The sequence below is a fragment of the Pongo pygmaeus genome, chromosome 11 (genome assembly GCF_028885625.2).
Source record: "Pongo pygmaeus isolate AG05252 chromosome 11, NHGRI_mPonPyg2-v2.0_pri, whole genome shotgun sequence".
Taxonomy (NCBI): domain Eukaryota; kingdom Metazoa; phylum Chordata; class Mammalia; order Primates; family Hominidae; genus Pongo; species Pongo pygmaeus.
In genome coordinates this window covers 58,958,885-58,977,221 of record NC_072384.2, presented here as the reverse complement: position 1 = coordinate 58,977,221, position 18,337 = coordinate 58,958,885, and the positions used below count along the sequence as shown (strand labels likewise).

The window sequence follows — 18,337 nt, the reverse complement described above, 5'->3', positions numbered from 1 at the left end:
GCATAAATATGTAATATTTGCTTACAAAATACCTTAGCAAATTGTCAAATAAATGTTTTCATTTATTTTTGTTTTTCCAATCAATGGAATGACAAAAAGGATGTCATTCTGTCATTATATTATGATCAAACCATTTTCTAATATATTCTTAGGGATTACAAAATAACTAAAATAGCACTATGTGTGTGTGTATGTATATATATATATATATATTTTTTTTTGAGATGGAGTCTCGCACTGTCACCCAGGCAGGAGTGCAGTGGCACAATCTTGGCTCACTATAAGCTCCACCACCTGGATTCACGCCATTCTTGTGCCTCAGCCTCCCAAGTAGCTGGGACTACAGGTGCCCACCACCATGCCTGGCCAATTTTTTGTATTTTTAGTAGAGATGGGGTTTCACCATGTTAGCCAGGATGGTATTGATGTCCTGACCTCATGATCCGCCCTCCTCGGCCTCCTAAAGTGCTGGGATTACAGGCTTGAGCCACCGCACCCAGCTGCACTATATATTTTTTAAAAATCAATATAACTTCTCCACCTTGTGTACAATCTTCATCAAGTAATTAACAGGTTTGTTCACATTTCCCTTATATGCAAAATGATGGCTGGACTGTAAGTGTCCAAGCCTCTGATGATATACTGTGCTCAAAAATAGCGATGCTATAATTGACTTTTTACCTTAGATAACTTTGTGTAAATGAGTGCACACAGTTGTACTTGTGTAGTTATATTTTCCTGTTTTTCATAACTCTTCTTTCTCTTTCCCTTGTTGTGAGCTTTCAGTGTATTCTAATCTGCTGTCTTATTTATTTCTGAATTAGTCTTTAACATACATAGTATTCCTAAAGAAATGTCTTTTCTTATTTGAAGGCTTCAATAGCATCCTTGAGTACAGATTCTGAGTTTTCTGAACGCTTTTTTCTCACTTGGTTTTCTGAATTAGTGACATTGGAATTTGCTTGCAGTTCTCATGAGTCATATGTTGGGCACTATTTTTTGTTTGTTAGTGGATGGTTGGAAGCTGCAGAAGGGATGGAGTATGCCCAGTTGCTGAATAACATTAGAAACCTTGTCTAGAAAGGGATGCATTTTTTTAATCGTTACTTGCTACTAGTAAAAAAGAGTATAGAGTATTTATATTGAGATGCTTACATTGAATGAAAGTATAATTCCATTTACCCAGAAATGTGTCATTTATTAACACATATTTTTAGTACCTAAAACATGAGTTTTTTTCATTTTGTAGGTAAAATAATTTTTTTAAAACTTTTACAGTGTTGTAGTCCATGTTTAAAATAAAGCCTTTTACAGCAGCCCCAGTCAGGGGCTTACAGATAAAACTCCCATGCCCCTGGGACAGGGCACCTGGAGGAAGGTGCGGCTGTGGGCATAGCTTCAGCAGACTTAAACATTCCTGCCTGCCAGCTCTGAAGAGAGCGGCAGATCTCCCAGCACAGCGCTCAAGCTCTGCTAAGGGACAGACTGCCTCCTCAAGTGGGTCCCTGACCCCCATGTATCCTGACTGGGAGACACCTCCTAGTGGCAGTGACAGACACCTCAAGCAGGAGAGCTCCGGCTGGCATCTGGCAGGTGCCTCTCCAGGACAAAGCTTCCAGAGGAAGGAACAGGCAGCAATCTTTGCTGTTCTGCAGCCTCCACTGGTGATACCTAGGAAAACAGGGTCTTGAGTGGACCTCCAGCAGACCTGCAGCAGAGGGGCCTGTTAGAAGGAAAACTAACTAGCAGAAAGGAATAGCATCAATATCAACAAAAAGGACGTCTACACAGAAACCCCATCCAAAGGTCAACAACATCAAAGACCAAAGGTAGATAAATCCACAAAGATGAGGAAAAACCAGCGCAAAAGGGCTGAAAATTCCAAAAAGCATAACACCTCTTCTCCTACAAAGGATCACATCTCCTATCCAGTAAGATAACAAAACTGGATAGAGAATGAGTTTGACGAATTGACAGAAGTAGGCTTCAGAGGGTGGGTAATAACAAACTCCTCCGAGCTAAAGGAGCATGTTCTAAACCAATGCGATGAAGCTAAGAACGTTGAAAAAAGGTTAGAGGAATTGCTAACTAGAATAACCAGATTAGAGAAGAACATAAATGACCTGATGGAGCTGAAAAACACAGCATGAGAACTTTGTGAAACATACACAAGTGTCAATAGCCGAATCAATCAAGCAGAAGAAAGGATATCAGAGATTGAATCAACGTAATGAAATAAAGCGTGAAGACAAGATTAGAGAAAAAAGAATGAAAGGACAGAACAAAGCCTCCAAGAAATATAGGACTATGTGAAAAGACCAAACCTATGTTTGATTGGTGTACCTGAAAGCGACGAGGAGAATGGAACCAAGTTGGAAAACACTCTTCAGGATATTACCCAGGAGAATTTCCCCAAGCTAGCAAGACAGGCCAACATTCAAATTCAGGAAATACAGAGAACACAAAGATACTCTTCAAGAAAAGCAACCCCAAGACACAATAATCATCAGATTCACCAAGGTTGAAATGAAAGAAAAAATGTTAAGAGCAGCCAGAGAGAAAGGTCAGGTTACTCACAAAGGGAACCCCATCAGACTAACAGCAGATCTCTCTGCAGAAACCCTACAAGCCAGAAGAGAGTGGGGGCCAATATTCAACATTCTTAAATAAAAGAATTTTCAATCCAGAATTTCATACCCCGCCAAACTGAGCTTCATCAGCAAAGGAGAAATAAATCTTTTACAGACAAGCAAATACTAAGAGATTTTGTTACCACCAGTCCTGCCTTACAAGAGCTCCTGAAGGAAGCACTAAACATGGAAAGGAATAACCAGTACCAGCCACTGCAAAAACACACCAAATTGTAAAGACCATCAATACTATGAAGAAACTGCACCAGCTAACAGACAAAATAACCAACTAGCGTCATAATGACAGGATGAAATTCACACATAACAATATTAACCTTAAATGTAAATGGGCTAAATGCCCCAATTAAAGGACACAGACTGGCAAATTGGATAAAGAGTCAAGACCCATTGATGTGCTGTATTCAGGAGACCCATCTCACGGGCAAAGACACACATAGGCTCAAAATAAAAGGATGGAGGAATATTTACCAAGCAAATAGAAAGCAAAAAAAGCAGGGGTTGCAGTCCTACTCTCTGATAAAACAGACTTTAAACCAACAAAGATCAAAGGAGACAAAAAAGGGCATTACATAATGGTAAAGGGATCAATGCAAAAAGAAGAGCTAACTATCCTAAATATATATGCACACAATACAGGTGCACCCACATTTATAAAGCAAGTTCTTAGAGACCTACAAAGAGAATTAGACTCCCACACAGTAACAGTGGATGACTTAAACACCCCACTTCCAATATTAGATCAACAAAACAGAAAATTAACAAGGATATTCAGGACTTCAACTCAGCTCTGGACCAAGCAGACCTAATACACATCTATAGAACTCTCCATCCCAAATCAACAGAATATAGAGTCTTCTCAGCACCACATCTCACTTATTCTAAAGCTGACCACATAATTGGAAGTAAAACACTCCTCAGCAAGTGCAAAAGAGCAGAAATCATAACAAACAGTCTCTCAGACCACAGTGCAATCAAATTAGAACTCAGGATTAAGAAACTCACTCAAAACCACACAACTACATGGAAACTGAATAACCTGGTCCTGAATGACTACCAGGTAAATAACGAAATGAAGGCAGAAATAAAGATGTTCCTTGAAACCAATGAGAACAAAGATACAATGTACCAGAATCTCTGGGACACAGCTAAAGCAGTGTTTAGAGGGAAATTTATAGCACTAAATGCCCACAAAAGAAAGTGGGAAAGATCTAAAATCAACACCCTAACATCACAATTAAAAGAACTAGAGAAGCAAGAGCAAACAAATTCAAAAGCTCTCAGAAGACAAGAAATAACTAAAATCAGAATAGAACTGAAGGAGATAGAGAGACAAAAAAACCCTCAAAAAATCAATGAATCCAGGAGCTGGTTTTTTGAAAAGATCAACAAAGTAGATAGACTGCTAGACAGACTAATAAAAAATAGAGAGAAGAATCAAACAGATGTAATAAAAATGATAAAGTGGATATCACCACCAATCCCACAGAAATACAAACTACCATCAGAGAATACTATAAACACCTCTATGCAAATAAACTAGAAATCTAAAAGAAATGGATAAATTCCTGGACACATACACCCTCCCAAGACAAAACCAGGAAGAAGTCGAATTCCTGAATAGACCAATAACAAGTTCTGAAACTGAGGCAGTAACTAGTAGTCTACCAACCAAATGAAGCCCAGGACCAGATGGATTCACAGCCAAATTCTACCAGAGGTACAAAGAGGAGCCAGTAACTAATAGTCTACCAACCAAATGAAGCCCAGGACCAGACAGATTCACAGCCGAATTCTACCAGAGGTATAAAGAGGAGCTGGTACCATTCCTTCTGAAACTATTCCAAACAATAGAAAAAGAGGGAATCCTCCCTAACTCATTTTATGAGGCCAGCATCATCCTGATACCAAAACCTGGCAGAGACACAACAAAAAAAGAAAATTTCAGGCCGATATCCCTAATGAACATTGATGTGAAAATCCTCAATAAAATACTGGCAAATCGAATCCAGCAGCACATCAAAAAGCTTATCCACCACGATCAAGTCAGCTTCATCCCTGGGATGCAAGGCTGGTTCAACATAGGCAAATCAATAAACGTAATCCATCACATAAACAGAAACAATGACAAAATCCACATGATTATTTCAATAGATGCAGAAAAGGCCTGTGATAAAATTCAACACCCCTTCATGCTAAAACCTCTCAATAAACTAGGTATTGATGGAACATATCTCCAAATAATAAGAGCTATTTATTACAGACCCACAGCCAATATCATACTGAATGGGCTAAAGCTGGAAGCATTCCCTTTGAAAACCGGCACAAGACAAAGATGCCCTCTCCCACCACTCCTATTCAAAATAGTATTGGAAGTTCTGGCCAGGGCCATCAGGCAAGAGAAAGAAAGAAAGGGTATTCCAATAGGAAAAGAGGAAATCAAATTGTCTCTGTTTGCAGACGACATGATTGTATATATCATCTCAGCCCAAAATCTCCTTAAGCTGATAAGCATCTTCAGCAAAGTCTCAGGATACAAAATCAATGTGCAAAAATCACAAGCATTGTTATACAGCAATAATAGACAAACAGAGAGCCAAATCATGAGTAAATTCCCATTCACAATTGTTACAAAGAGAATAAAATATCTAGGAATACAACTTTCCAAGGGATATGAAGGACCTCTTCAAGGAGAACTATGAACCACTGCTCGAGGAAATAAGAGAGGACACAAACAAATGGAAAAACATTCCATGCTCACTAAAAAGAAGTTGAAACAAATCTTGAATGAACCAATTATCTACCCATTTGAACTCATCTGATTATAGCTCCTCTGCCATATCTCCCCAGCTCTGTATTGTAATAAACTTTTCTGATACATGTGTATGAACTTTAATCTATTTCAGTAGTGCATCTAGTAGCTTGTGTATATTTATTACAAAGCTCCTTTGAAATCCTGTTCTATATAAGAACATAAATTAAGCCAAATAGAATAAATGCTCAACTGAAAGTGATATGGCTCTTAACTTTCACAGACAATAGCAAATATCTATTGGTTTTTTATTAAAGATTATAAAGGACTTTTTCAGTACTTCATTTCTTCTGTACTTTATCATTAATTCTTCTTTATCTACTGGATCATGTTCATCAGTATAAAAGCATGCTCTTAGTATCACCCATCCTAAAAAAAGCAGTATGTACAAAAACGCCTTCTTTTTAGAGGGATCCAGGGGGAGACAGAGTCTCACTTTGTCTGGCTGGAGTGCAGTGGTGTGATGACAGCTCACTGCAGTCTCAACCTCCGAGGCTCAGGCAATCCCCCAACCTCAGCCTCCTTAGTAGCTGGGACTACAGGCAAGCACAGCTAATTTTTAAATTTTTTTTTGTAGAGACTCACTCTGTTGTCCAGACTGGTCTCAAACTCCTGGGCTAAAGCGATCCTCTTGCTTCAGCCTCCCAAAGTGTTGGGATTACAGATGTGAGCCACTGCGCCTGGCCCCCAAACCATTTTTATATCCCAGTACTCTTCTGGCTATTGCCCTGTTTTCTGCCAGAATGTTCACAGCCCAACTTCTGAAAAGAGATAGTTACATATGCTTTCTTCTTGTCTTTCACACACATCCCAACTCACACCAGTGTCATCTTTCTAGCCTCATCTCACTCAACCTCAGCAGAATTTGACATAGCTGACCACTCTCTTCTTCTTGAAAATCTTTCCTTTTAGCTTCCATTATACTACTCATAGTTTTTCTCTAAATTTTTTTATACAACGCCTTCTTAATTTTTTTTCCCCCAGATTCCTGTACTCATAAATGTTGCATTTTCCAAGCCTTGATTCTGAGGCCTGTTATCTCTTGTCTTTTTGTTTAAATACACCTATAGGAAGACTCTGCCCAGACTTTCTCTCTGAGCTCCTGAACATATACATTTTACATAGATGTTTTATAGGCATCTCAAGCTTAACAAATTTAACACATCCAAAAAACAAACTTTTGGTTTTCTCCCAAAACCTGTTTCCTTCACATTCTCTATCATTAAATGATACCACAATTCATCCAGTAGATTAAGCCATAAATATCGTGATCTCTTGATTTATCTATTTCTCTTTCACCCTCAGATCTAAAGTCTGTTGATTCTACGTTCAAAATAAAGCTTGAGTCTGTACACTTCTTTCTGTCTCCACTACCACTGCCCTAGTCTGCACTAAAATCTCTCATCTATATCATTGCAGTTCTTTCTAACTGGCTTCTCTACTTCTATGCTTGCCCTGCTTTTATCTGTTCCTCTCAGAACAGAGTGAAGCTGCACATGCAAACCCTCCTACTTTTAGTTTCTTTATTTTGGTGTGATTTATGTACAATATAATTCACCATTTTAAATGTATACTTTAATGAATTTTGACAAATGTGTATATTCATGTAACCTCCAGGCTGTAGGACAATTTTATTACTCTAGGAAGTTGCCTTGTATCTTTTTGAAGTTAAATTCCTCTCTCCATCCCCGCCCTGGCAATTACTGAGACAGTTCCCTTCTATTCGTTCTTTACTGAGAGTTTTTTATTATGAATTGGTATTAAATATTGTCACATGCATTTTCTGCACTTATTGAAATGATCATATGGCTTTTTCCTTTTAACTTGCTACTTTAGCAAATTACATTGATTAATTTTTTATAGTTAAGCCAATCTTGCATTTCAAGGATTAATCCCACTTGGTTATGATGTGTTATCCTTTCAAAATAGTCATGCAGGAAGCAAGTATAGAAATAAAACACTGTTGAATTTGATTTGCCAAATTTTCTTAAGGAATTTTGCACCTGTGTTCATGACGGTTATTGGTCTATAGTTTTCTTGCGGTTGATTTATTGGAAATGAGTGGGTAAGATTCCTGCCTCTCTCGTGTTTTTCAAAGAATATATAATGATATTATTTTTTCTCTAGATGTTTGGTAGAATTCACTGGTGAAACATCTGGGCCTGGAGAGTTTTGGTTGTTTGTTTGTTTAAGTTGTTGTTGTTGTTGTAAGATACTAAATCATGAATTCACCTTTTAAAATGTAGGTATAGGCCAGGCATAGTGGCTCATGCCTGTAATCCCAGCACTTTGGGAGGCCGAGGCAGGCAGGTCACTTGAGGTCAGGAGTTCGAGACCTACCTTGCCAACATGATGAAACCACGTCTCTACTAAAAAATATATAAAAAATTAGCCAGGCATAGTGGCGGGCACCTGTAATCCCAGCTACTCGAGAGGCTGAAGCAGGGGAATCACTTGAACCTGGGAGGCAGAGGTTGCATTGAGCCGAGATTGTGCCACTGCACTCCAGCCTGGGTGACAGAGTGAGACTCAGTCTCAAAAATAAATAAATAAATAAAATAAGTAAAAAATGTAGGTATAGAACAATTCAGGATATCTTTTTCTCCTTGAGTGAGCTTTGGTTGGTGTCTTTCAAGGAATTTGTTCATTTCATCTACATCATTAAATGTATGGGCCCAAAGTTGTTCCAGATTTTACCTCATTCTTTTAATGTCTGTAGGATTGGTAGAGATGTTTTTTCTTTTATCGTTGATATACATAACTTATGTCTTTTCTTTTTAGTGACTAGAGGTTTTTCAATTTTACAGATTTTTTTAAGAACAGGCTTTTGGTTTCATTGAGTTTTCTCAATTTTCTGTTTTTTTCCTCTCATTAATTATTTCCTTCTGTTTTTCTATGGGTATGATTTTCTCTTCTTTTTCCCTACTTTTTTTTTTTTTTTTTGAGACAGAGTCTTGAACTGTTGCCTGGTCTGAGTGCAATGGCTCAATCTCAGGTCACTGCAACCTCTGCCTCCTGTGTTCAAGCGATTCTCCTGCCTCAGCCTCCCGAGTAGATGCGATTACAGGCACCCGCCACCACACCTAGCTAATTTTTTAATATTTTTATTTTTAGTAGAGATGGGGTTTCACTGTGTTGGCCATGCTGGTCTTGAACTCCTGACCTTGTGAACCACCCGCCTTGGCCTCCCAAAGTGTTGGGATTACACGCGTGAGCCACCGCACAAGGCCTTTTCCTACTTTCTAGAGGGAAGCTTAGATCGTTTATCTAGCACCTTTGTCCTTTTCTTATATATGTATTTAATGCTATGAATTTCCCTTGTAATTACTGCTGTAGCTGCAGCACGTAAGTTTTATCTGTCATTTTCTTACCATTCCAGTAAAAATATTTTCTATTTTCCTTTGTTAATTCTTCTTTGGCTGATGGGTAGTTTGGAAGTCACTAACATTTAGTTTTTAAAATCGATATCCATGTTAGTTTTACTGTGGTTAGAAAATGTACTGATAATATTTGTGCTATGATTCTTGTGGCTTCTCACTTCTGCTTTTTCGTACTAGACTCCTCTGGGTCTCCTCTGTACCTGTGAAAATTCTTGATTGGCAAAGTATTTAGGCAGAGATGGGTCTCCTTTTCTCTGTGTTTCGTTTTTGGGTTTTGTTTTTGTTGTTGTTGTTGTTTTTCTTCTAAGATTACCCCCTAATTTCCAGTTGCTCTGCCAGCTTTGGGCTCAGTGCTGTGACACTTCATACTTCCTGCCGCCTGAGATAATCATGATGAGGGAGTGCACTTAGTAAATAAATACATCAAACCCAACAGATCTACTATACACTGCTCTGCTTTTCAAGAGTAGATTTATCTTCATTCTCTGCCAGCTAGTTTGTGCTGACCCTGGAGTCCTTTTTCATTCATGCACAGTATACTTGCAGCTAGGCATTTGGATAGTTTAAATTGAATTTGGGTCTCGTACTTTCTGTGGTTTGCCCACTACCAAGATTTCCCCTTTACATTTCGAGATGCTGCCTTACCTCTGAATTCTGACCTCTTGCACCTTTAGTTGATAAGCCTGCTGTTTTTTATTTGACCATCACCTGTAGTTATAACTATGTGATTTAGGCAGCAGACCAGAAAGCTACAAAGTCATACTTTTTACTTCTTGTTAACCATTTGTCCAGACTAAACTCTCCTCTGCCTTTCTTCTGCTTTTGGATGCTTTCCAGTATCTTCAGGGGTTTTTTTAAAGCCAAATTTTAGTAATTATTCTCTGTGGAGGATTTATATGACCACTTGACTCCTCCACCATTACTAGCAGTTGTCTCCGACCCCAAAATAAATCACTTAACTTTAAAAAAATTTTTTCCTAAGACACTACAGATGTGTGGCATGTGACCCAGCCTAGCCAATCCAAATATCATCTTTCCTAGACAAGAATGATTGGTTAAGGAATGGACACAACATAAGTAAATTAATCAAAGCAAAGAGATTCCATTCTAGGATTTTTATTGGTGCTGGGGGAGGAAAAATACTTCCCGTTGCACTGGCCCCCGTAGCTTCCTGCTCCAGAAACCTGGGGGGAAAGGCCCATCTGAGGAGGTAGAACCAGAAGAGGAGAGATAAATTAGATCTTGGTAAACCTTCAGTCTAGCTTCTTCATCTATACAATGAGCCTTTTCCAAAAGCTTTTGAGTTATGTGAGTCATTAGATTAACTTTTTCACCTAGCCATATCGAGCTGGATATTTTGTACTTTCAACTTAATTTTTACATAAGGCTGCACACCCTCCATGACCTAATCCTGCCTGCCTTCTCAAATTTATCTGGTACTGTTCTCATTCTGACCCCTTATCTTTCAGCCTCCCTGACCTTTTACTTCTTAGATACAAAACATTCTTTCCCAACTCAGAATTTCAAATACGCTCTCCCTCTGTCTGGAAAATCTTCATAAAGCTGATTCTTCCTCATGCTTTGTCTCAGGTTAGATATCCTGAGATATTATAATAATTAATTTGATGTGTCCACTTGACTGGCTCGTGGGTGCTCAGGTAAAACATTATTTCTGGGTGTGTCTGTAAGGGTGTTTAGCAATTGAATCAGTGGAGTGAGTAGAGCACATTGTCCTCCCCAGTGTAGGTGGGCATCATCTAATCCATTGAGGACCTGCAGAGAAGAAAAAAAATGGAGGAAGAGGGGAGTAGTTCTCTTTGCCTGACTGATTGATCTAGGACATCAGTCTTCTCCTGTGGCTGGGACTTACACCATCAGCCCTTCAGTTCTCAGAATTATACCACCAGCTTTCCTGGGTCAGCCTCCATAATCTCAATTCCTTATAATAAGTCATATATAATAAATTAGTGTATCCTGTTGGTTCTGTTTTGTGAAGAATCTTGACTAATACAGACCTTAATTAGACCTCTAATTATAGTGTCTAGGTAATTGCTGCAGCTATAATTTCCTCCATAGCACTATTCACAATTTAGAACTGGACATTTCGTGTTGTTTTACTTGTCAATTCTTCTACATTTAAAGGGCAAGGACTTTATCTGTTTTACCAATATGTATCCAGTCAGTGCCTGACACAAAATATATAATAATAAGAAACAATTAATGAAGAAAGGAAGGGAAGGAGAGATGAACTTACAAGACTAAGACTTAAAACTTAAACGATAATTAACTCTGATTAATAAGTTTTCTGAGCTGTGCTGTGCATTGCTCTGGTAATAATCAAGTGACTATGCAGATTTTAGTTGGGGATGGGCATCATAAGCTACAGGATAAGGAATTTAAAAGATCAGTTGAGATTACTGAAGAGGCAATGTATGAAAAACAAACCTGAAAGTCAAAAGTTATGGTTTAACTAGAACTTAAGAGACAGCCAAGACTTAAGTTTATACTTAGTAGAGAATCATCAGGGAATGAGATAGGCCTGCTCTTGATGGTTTGTGGATAAAGCCAAAGTTTCTTCGAGTATTTATGTTATACTCTGAACTATTACAACATGATTTTCTCTTTTAGTTGATGTGTTAATGTTGTAGGCATCTGTATATCCTAATAAAGGCTCTTGAATTTTTTTTTTTTTTTTTGAGACAGGGTCTCACTCTGTTGTCCAGGCTGGAGTGCAGTGGTGCAATCTCAGCTCACTGCAACCTCTGCCTCCTGGGTTCAAGTGATTCTCTCACCTCAGCCTCCCAAGAAGTTGGGTGCATGCCACCATGCCTGAATAATTTTTGTATTTTTGGTAGAGACAGGGTTTCACCATGTTGGCCAGGTTGGTCTCAAGCTCCTGACCTCAAGTGATCTGCCCACCTGGGCCTCCCAAAATACTGGAATTACAGGCATGAGCCATCGCGCCTGTTCAGGCTGTTGAATTTTAAACTGTCTAGCCTTTTTTGCAGTGGGGTTTATTTAATGAAAGGTTTGATCACAAGTATTTTTGGAATATTATTTTACTTCACTTTTTAGTAGAACTTTGTAGTTTTAATTTGGGATTTTAGTAGTAGGTTACTTGAGAAAGTTAATGTGTTCAAGTCAATTAAGTTCTCTTAAAAATAAAGCAAATGTTATAGGTTAAATTGTATCCTCCCCCTCAAAAGACATAGATTAGAATCCTAACCCCTTAGTACTTCAGAATGTGACCTTACTTAGATATAGATACCTTACAGAGCTAATCAAATTAAAATGAGATCATCAGGTTGGGCCTTAATCCAATACATATCCAGTATTTTTATCAAAGGAGAAATGTAGACACAGAGACATGCACAGCAGGAAGCACATGTGAAGACACAGGAAGAATACCCAAGGTTATAAGAAACTAGGAGACAAGCATGGAACCCATCTTTCCTAGTGCCTTCAGAAGGAACATGGCCTTGTTGACACGTTGATTTCAGACTTCTAACCTCCAGAACTATGAGACAATAAATTTCTGTTGTTCTAAGTTACACAGTTGTGGTACTTTGTTATGGCAGCTCTAGCAAACTAATATACCCAGTCTATACTTTCAAAGCTGATTGTAATAATTTATGTTGATTATGGGAAAACTAAGACTTTCTTATGTATTGAAACATAAGGAGAACAAGATTTAGGATAAGGTAAGTAAAGTAAAACAAGAATTATATTATTTTTAGTTTTTTCTGTTTCCTTACTAGCAGTACAGCTATGTTTGAATATAGAAACGTATATAAAATATTCTGTATTTTTAGCATTTTAATCTATGAACTCTAATTTTTTTCATTAGATCCAACAAAAATTATCACAAAAGAGGAACTGTCCTTATCTTTTAAGAATAGTCATTTGCCTGAGTATTGGTGCATCATTTCTTGAACAAAGCTTGTTCGGCATGTTTGGTGTTATTAAATGGCAGCTTTTCTTCCCAAAGCTACCGCGGCTCCCAGTGACTTGTTTTCTAATAAAAATGCCATTTGAAGAGAAAATGGTAGTTTTACAGTGGCGAGTCCTGGCAGATACCAGCTTAACCAAGTGATCAAAGTTAATGTCACCAGCACTACGTAGCAACATTATGGGCCCTAGATAGATTTCTCTGAGAAGGGCACATTGACCATCTTTTCTAATAATGCATCACCTCTTCTATCATGAGAACGCATCAGACAAACTCAACCAGAGGGACATTTTACAAAATACCTCTGACCAGTACACTTCAGTGTATTAAAGTCATAACAAACAAGACTGAGGAAATAACACGACTGTACAAAATTAGGGAGACACAACACCTAAATGTAATATGAGATCCTGGATTGGATCTTGGGACAGAGAAGTGACATTTGTGGGAAAACTAATTAAATCTGAATAAATTCTTTATTTTAATTAGTTAATCAAGGTTAATTTCTTAGTTTGGAAAGTTGTTCTTTAGTCATGTAAGATGATAACATGAGGAGAAGTAAGGTTGGGTAGAGAGTATATAGGAACTCTGTGTACTATTTTTGCAACTCTTGTGAGTCAAAATAATCTCAAAATAACTACTTAAAAATAAAAATAGGCTGGGCGCGGTGGCTCACACTTGTAATTCCAGCACTTTGTGAGGCTGAGGTGGGCAGATCACAAGGTCAGGAGTTCGAGACTGAACTGGCCACCATGGTGAAACCCTATCTCTACTAAAAATACAAAAATTAGCTGGGCATGGTGGTGGGTGCCTGTAATCCCAACTACTCGGGAGGCTGAGGCAGGAGAATTGTTTGAAATTGGGAGGTGGAGGTTGCAGTGAGCCGAGATTGCACCATTACACTCCAGCCTGGGCAACAGGGCAAGACTCTGTCTCAAAAAAAAAAATAATAATAATAAAACCCAATCTGAATAGACGTTTCTCAAAAAACACATAAGTGGCCAGCAGATATATGAAAAAATACTCAACATCACTAATCATTAGGGAGATGCAACTTAAAATCACAGTGAGATATCATCTCACACCGGTCAGATTGGCTTTTATCAAATAGACAAAAGACAAGTATTGGCAAGGATGTGGGGAAAAGGGAACACTTGTACACTGTTGATGGGGATGTAAATTAGTACAGCCTTTATAGAAAATAGTATGGAGGTTCCTCAAAAAACTAAAAATAGAATTACCATATAATCCAGCCATCCTGTTTGTGGGATTTACCCAAAGGACTTGTAAACAGTTTGTCTAAGAGATGTCTGCACTCCCATGTTCATTGCAGAACCATTAACAATAGACACATTAAGGAATCGTCTTTTTTAAGTGTCAAAATATAAATGTTGAGAACAGCCCAAGATGGCCAACTTCAATGATTGTGTGTTGGATGAGGAGAAGGTATGCATAGCTGCTAAATTCATCACTCATGCACCCCCAGGAGAATTTAATGAAGTATTCAGTGATATTCGGCTACTATGTAATAATGACAGTCTCCTCAGGGAAAGGGAAGCACATGCATTTGCTCATTTTAACATGGATCAGTTCACACCCGTGAAGATGGAAGGATATGAAGATCAGGTCTTAATTACAGAGCATGGGAGACCTGGGTAATAGCAGAGTTTTAGATCCAAGAAACAAAATTTCCTTTATATTTGATCACTTATAGAAAAAAGCAAGTGACCCCCAGCCAGAACAAGTAGATGGAGGTCGGAAGTCTTGGAGAGAATCCTGTGACAGTGCTTTAAGAGCCTATGTGAAAGACCGTTATTCCAACGGCTTCTGTACTGTTTATGCTAAAACTATCGATGGGCAACAGACTATTATTGCATGTATTGAAAGCCATGAGTGTCAGCCTAAAAACTTCTGGAATGGTCTTTGGAGATCAGAGTGGAAGTTTACCATCACACCACCTACAGCCCAGGTGGTTGGAGTCTTAAGATTCAGGCTCACTATTATGAAGATGGCAGTGTTCAGTTGGTTAGTCGTAAGGATGTACAGGATTCACTAACTGTTTCGAATGACGCACAAACTGCCAAGGAGTTTATTAAAATCATAGAGAATGCAGAAAATGAATATCAGACAGCAATTAGTGAAAACTGTCAAACAATGTCAGATACCACATTCAAGGTCTTGAGCCGGCAGCTTCCGGTTACCCGCACCAAAATTGACTGGAACAAGATTACTCAGCTACAACGTTGGCAAAGAAATGCAGAATGCCTAAAGGCTGAATGTAGGATTCTTCAGTATGTGGAAAGACAAGGATTCGACGTGTGGTCATATGATAAATAAGTGATTTATAAACAAGAGTGATATTTTGCTAGAGCTTTCAAAGTTAACCAGTTTTCTAACCTCATGGAATACTGTTGAACCTATAGCATTGTCTGATTCTTTTGTGTTCTCTGCTTTGTAATTTTCTGTTATTTCTATATCCAAGTGTAAGTCTTTTTTTTTTTTAATTCTGCCACATTTAATGTTGGAGAGAGAGATCTATCCTAGAGACATTTTACTGTTTAAAAAAGTTTCCTAGCCATGAAGACCTGCTACTGATTTAGACAAGGTATTATGGTCATTACTTTCTACCCCATCCTTCCAAGCACTTCTGATACTGCAGTGGTTTTTACTGATCCACCAGCACCTAAAGAGACTGTACTACAGTCTATAGCTAAGTGGAAGACACATTCATCCTTCTCCCTGTGACTGCTTTGATCATCATTTATTGCATCTCAGAACTGTAATTTTCCAAAGTTTGGATTGGGACTTTTCAGGTCCTTTTTGGAGGGCAAAGGAAGTGTCAGCTTCTCTGGGGAACTTGTTTTTAAATCCAAAGACTTGAACCACATTCCCTGCACTTGAACATGTTTGCTTTCATCCCTTCTCTCATTGTCTCCTTCCCATCTTAGTACCATTGTAGTTACAGACATCTGCATTTTTAGAAGAGTTTTACCCATTTATTTTTTTAAACAGTCAAGAACTGCTGACATACTGTGGATATAGAATATAAAACTTGAAAAATGCAGATGTTGAAGGAATAATAGGTGTCTTGTGCTTTAATACTTTATGGCAGGATTGTACTATAAGCAAATGAATTAAACAGCTATGTAAATCATAAACAAAAACTAAAAATGAACCAAAATGAAAAGGATAACTTCCAGGCAGTATCTTTCTATTGTAACCTGTTATTTAAGGAAATACTAATGATTTCTTCTAAATAGGATGTAAAACTTATTTCAGATTACTCTTCCTCAGTCCTGCCTGCCAAGAACTCAAGTGTAACTGTGATAAAATAACCTGTCCCAGGTATATTGGCAAGTATGTGTGTAATCTCAGAATACACAGGTGACATAGATATAATATAACAACTGGTAATGGTGGATTCATTTACATTGCTTACAGTACTATGACCAGGCCTTAAGGGAAGGTAAGTTTTAAAAAAACACAAGTAGTGTCTTCCTGCCTATCTCCAGATACATGTAAAAAAAAAAAAAAGGTGTTTGTACTTCAGTTTTGTTTTTGCTCAGTAATATAGTTAAGGAACAGTTTGTTTCCAAGTGACCTATTGAGCTGTGTATGCATTTTTGTTTATTTCAAATAAAATATATTTGTATTATTTGTCATTCATACTATCCATCCATACCACACTATCTTCTGTATCATGTAGTCTAATAGAAATATACCTGTTTTGTTCTAAAAATATATATAAGCATTTTTAGAATACAAGAGTTAAATGAGAATTACTTGGAGAGAAATGTTTTGTCATCAGTAACTGTAGACTTCTTTCTGTTCTTAATCAAGGTTCAAGTTTACAGAATTTGGACATTTTGAGTTCAGAAATATTTAAACATTAATATACTTAAGAATTTTAATATGTGAGCCAGTAATTTGAGTATTGCTTTGATTTACAGTAATTTTGATGTTCATTTTGCTATTATACTCAGTTATTACTGGTATTAATTAAAGTCCTCATAACAACTTTATTTGAATATACTACCATTTTTAATGAATAGCCATACTTTGCAAGATGTACATTAGAGCCTGGTTTTGTAATGTTGCAAATTTATGCTTACCATTTTAAACAACTAGAGACAAAATTTGAAGACATGATGTAACAATTTTGTGTAGCATTGAAAGATTAAAAGGCACTTTTAGCACACAGAAAAACGTGAAGTTATGTCATGGTAAGCAATTTTCTTGACTTTTAAAAAGATTGAGTGCTTTAACATACTTAGTTCTTACAATTATTTTATTTGCTTTCTGGACTTTTCGTTAGTGATGGGAGATTTTGTTCACTGGTAGTTTAGAGTCAAGGCATTAGTTCAGTACAATTTCATTCTTATAGGGGGAAGACCTTGTTGAATTACTCATTAATATTAATAAAGGCATTTGTAGTTACCATGCCTTGTTACTGACACACACCAGCATTTGTGTACTGATTTTAATCACTTTTATATGTAGTGATTTGATTTGGCTAGTAGAATTTTAAAAGCTTTGCTGAAAAGTATTCAGTTCATTGTAATTTGAGAACATAAGCATTGCAGATGTATATTAATTTTTATTATGTAAAATGTATACAGTTACCTATCTTAAAATAGAAACTAAAATAATATTTACATTAATAATATTGAAACTATGTTTGAATGTTAATATCTGCAAAAAATTGTGGTCTTCTAAAAATATTGTTTTATGGTATAATTCATCAGCTTGCAAATGTTTTCTCTGAGCAGAACTCAAAGGTTTTCATCAAGACAGGTTTTATTTGTGAGCAATACATCTGTTGATATTAAGTATATTAATGTAAGAAACATTTGCTTTTCTAAAAGTGAAACATTCTACTATCCAGATAATTTTGTTTTGTACTCATAAGGTTAATAGAGCCTATTTGACTTGAGTTGTATTTCATTTTGTGAAAGTATCTTTCTGCTTTTTTATTAATACTGAATATGCTTTGTTTTAAATGTAATTATAGGATTGACTGAGCCATCATCAGTCTATGATCAAAATTTTCCTAGTGACCAGTAGTTTAAAATGTTAAGATAGTTGAAGACTAAAGGCAATAGAGCCAAGGGTGTAAACAAAACAGCAATCCCTGCTGTATAAAAAGATTAAAGCCACAAAAGTGACATCATTCTAAATACCTAGTGAGCTTTTACTAACCTTGTGAGTGACTTTTGCAATTGGAGCAAAGTGACATGTTATATTTTAATCATTTAAAGAATAATTTCCGGTTATTCTAGCCTTTTAAAAAAAGAGTGAAACAAAGAATTGAAAACTACTGTTTTGGAGATGCCTATAGCAGGTATTATGAAGTGTTGCCTCTGCCAACTGATAAGAGTTTGCTTTGTGCAATGTTTTGTAAAGGGTAAAAATGGTTAAGAAATGGCTGTTTCCTTCATAACTTTTATACCCTAGTAATGGTATGATAAAGGACAAATTGCCAATAATCTATCATGAACAATGAAAGGAGGCCCCAAATATAACTGTCTGGAGATTCAGGAATACTTGA

The 18,337-nt window shown here is 37.2% G+C and overlaps 1 protein-coding gene and 1 pseudogene across 50 annotated transcripts in view; both read left to right on the top strand.

Annotated features, from left to right (window-relative positions):
• BAZ2B (bromodomain adjacent to zinc finger domain 2B) overlaps positions 1–18,337 on the top strand; it is a 396,738-nt gene that overhangs the window by 231,940 nt on the left and 146,461 nt on the right. The gene's annotated exons all lie outside the window — the stretch shown is intronic.
• LOC129031476 (F-actin-capping protein subunit alpha-1-like) lies at positions 14,197–15,960 on the top strand (annotated as a pseudogene).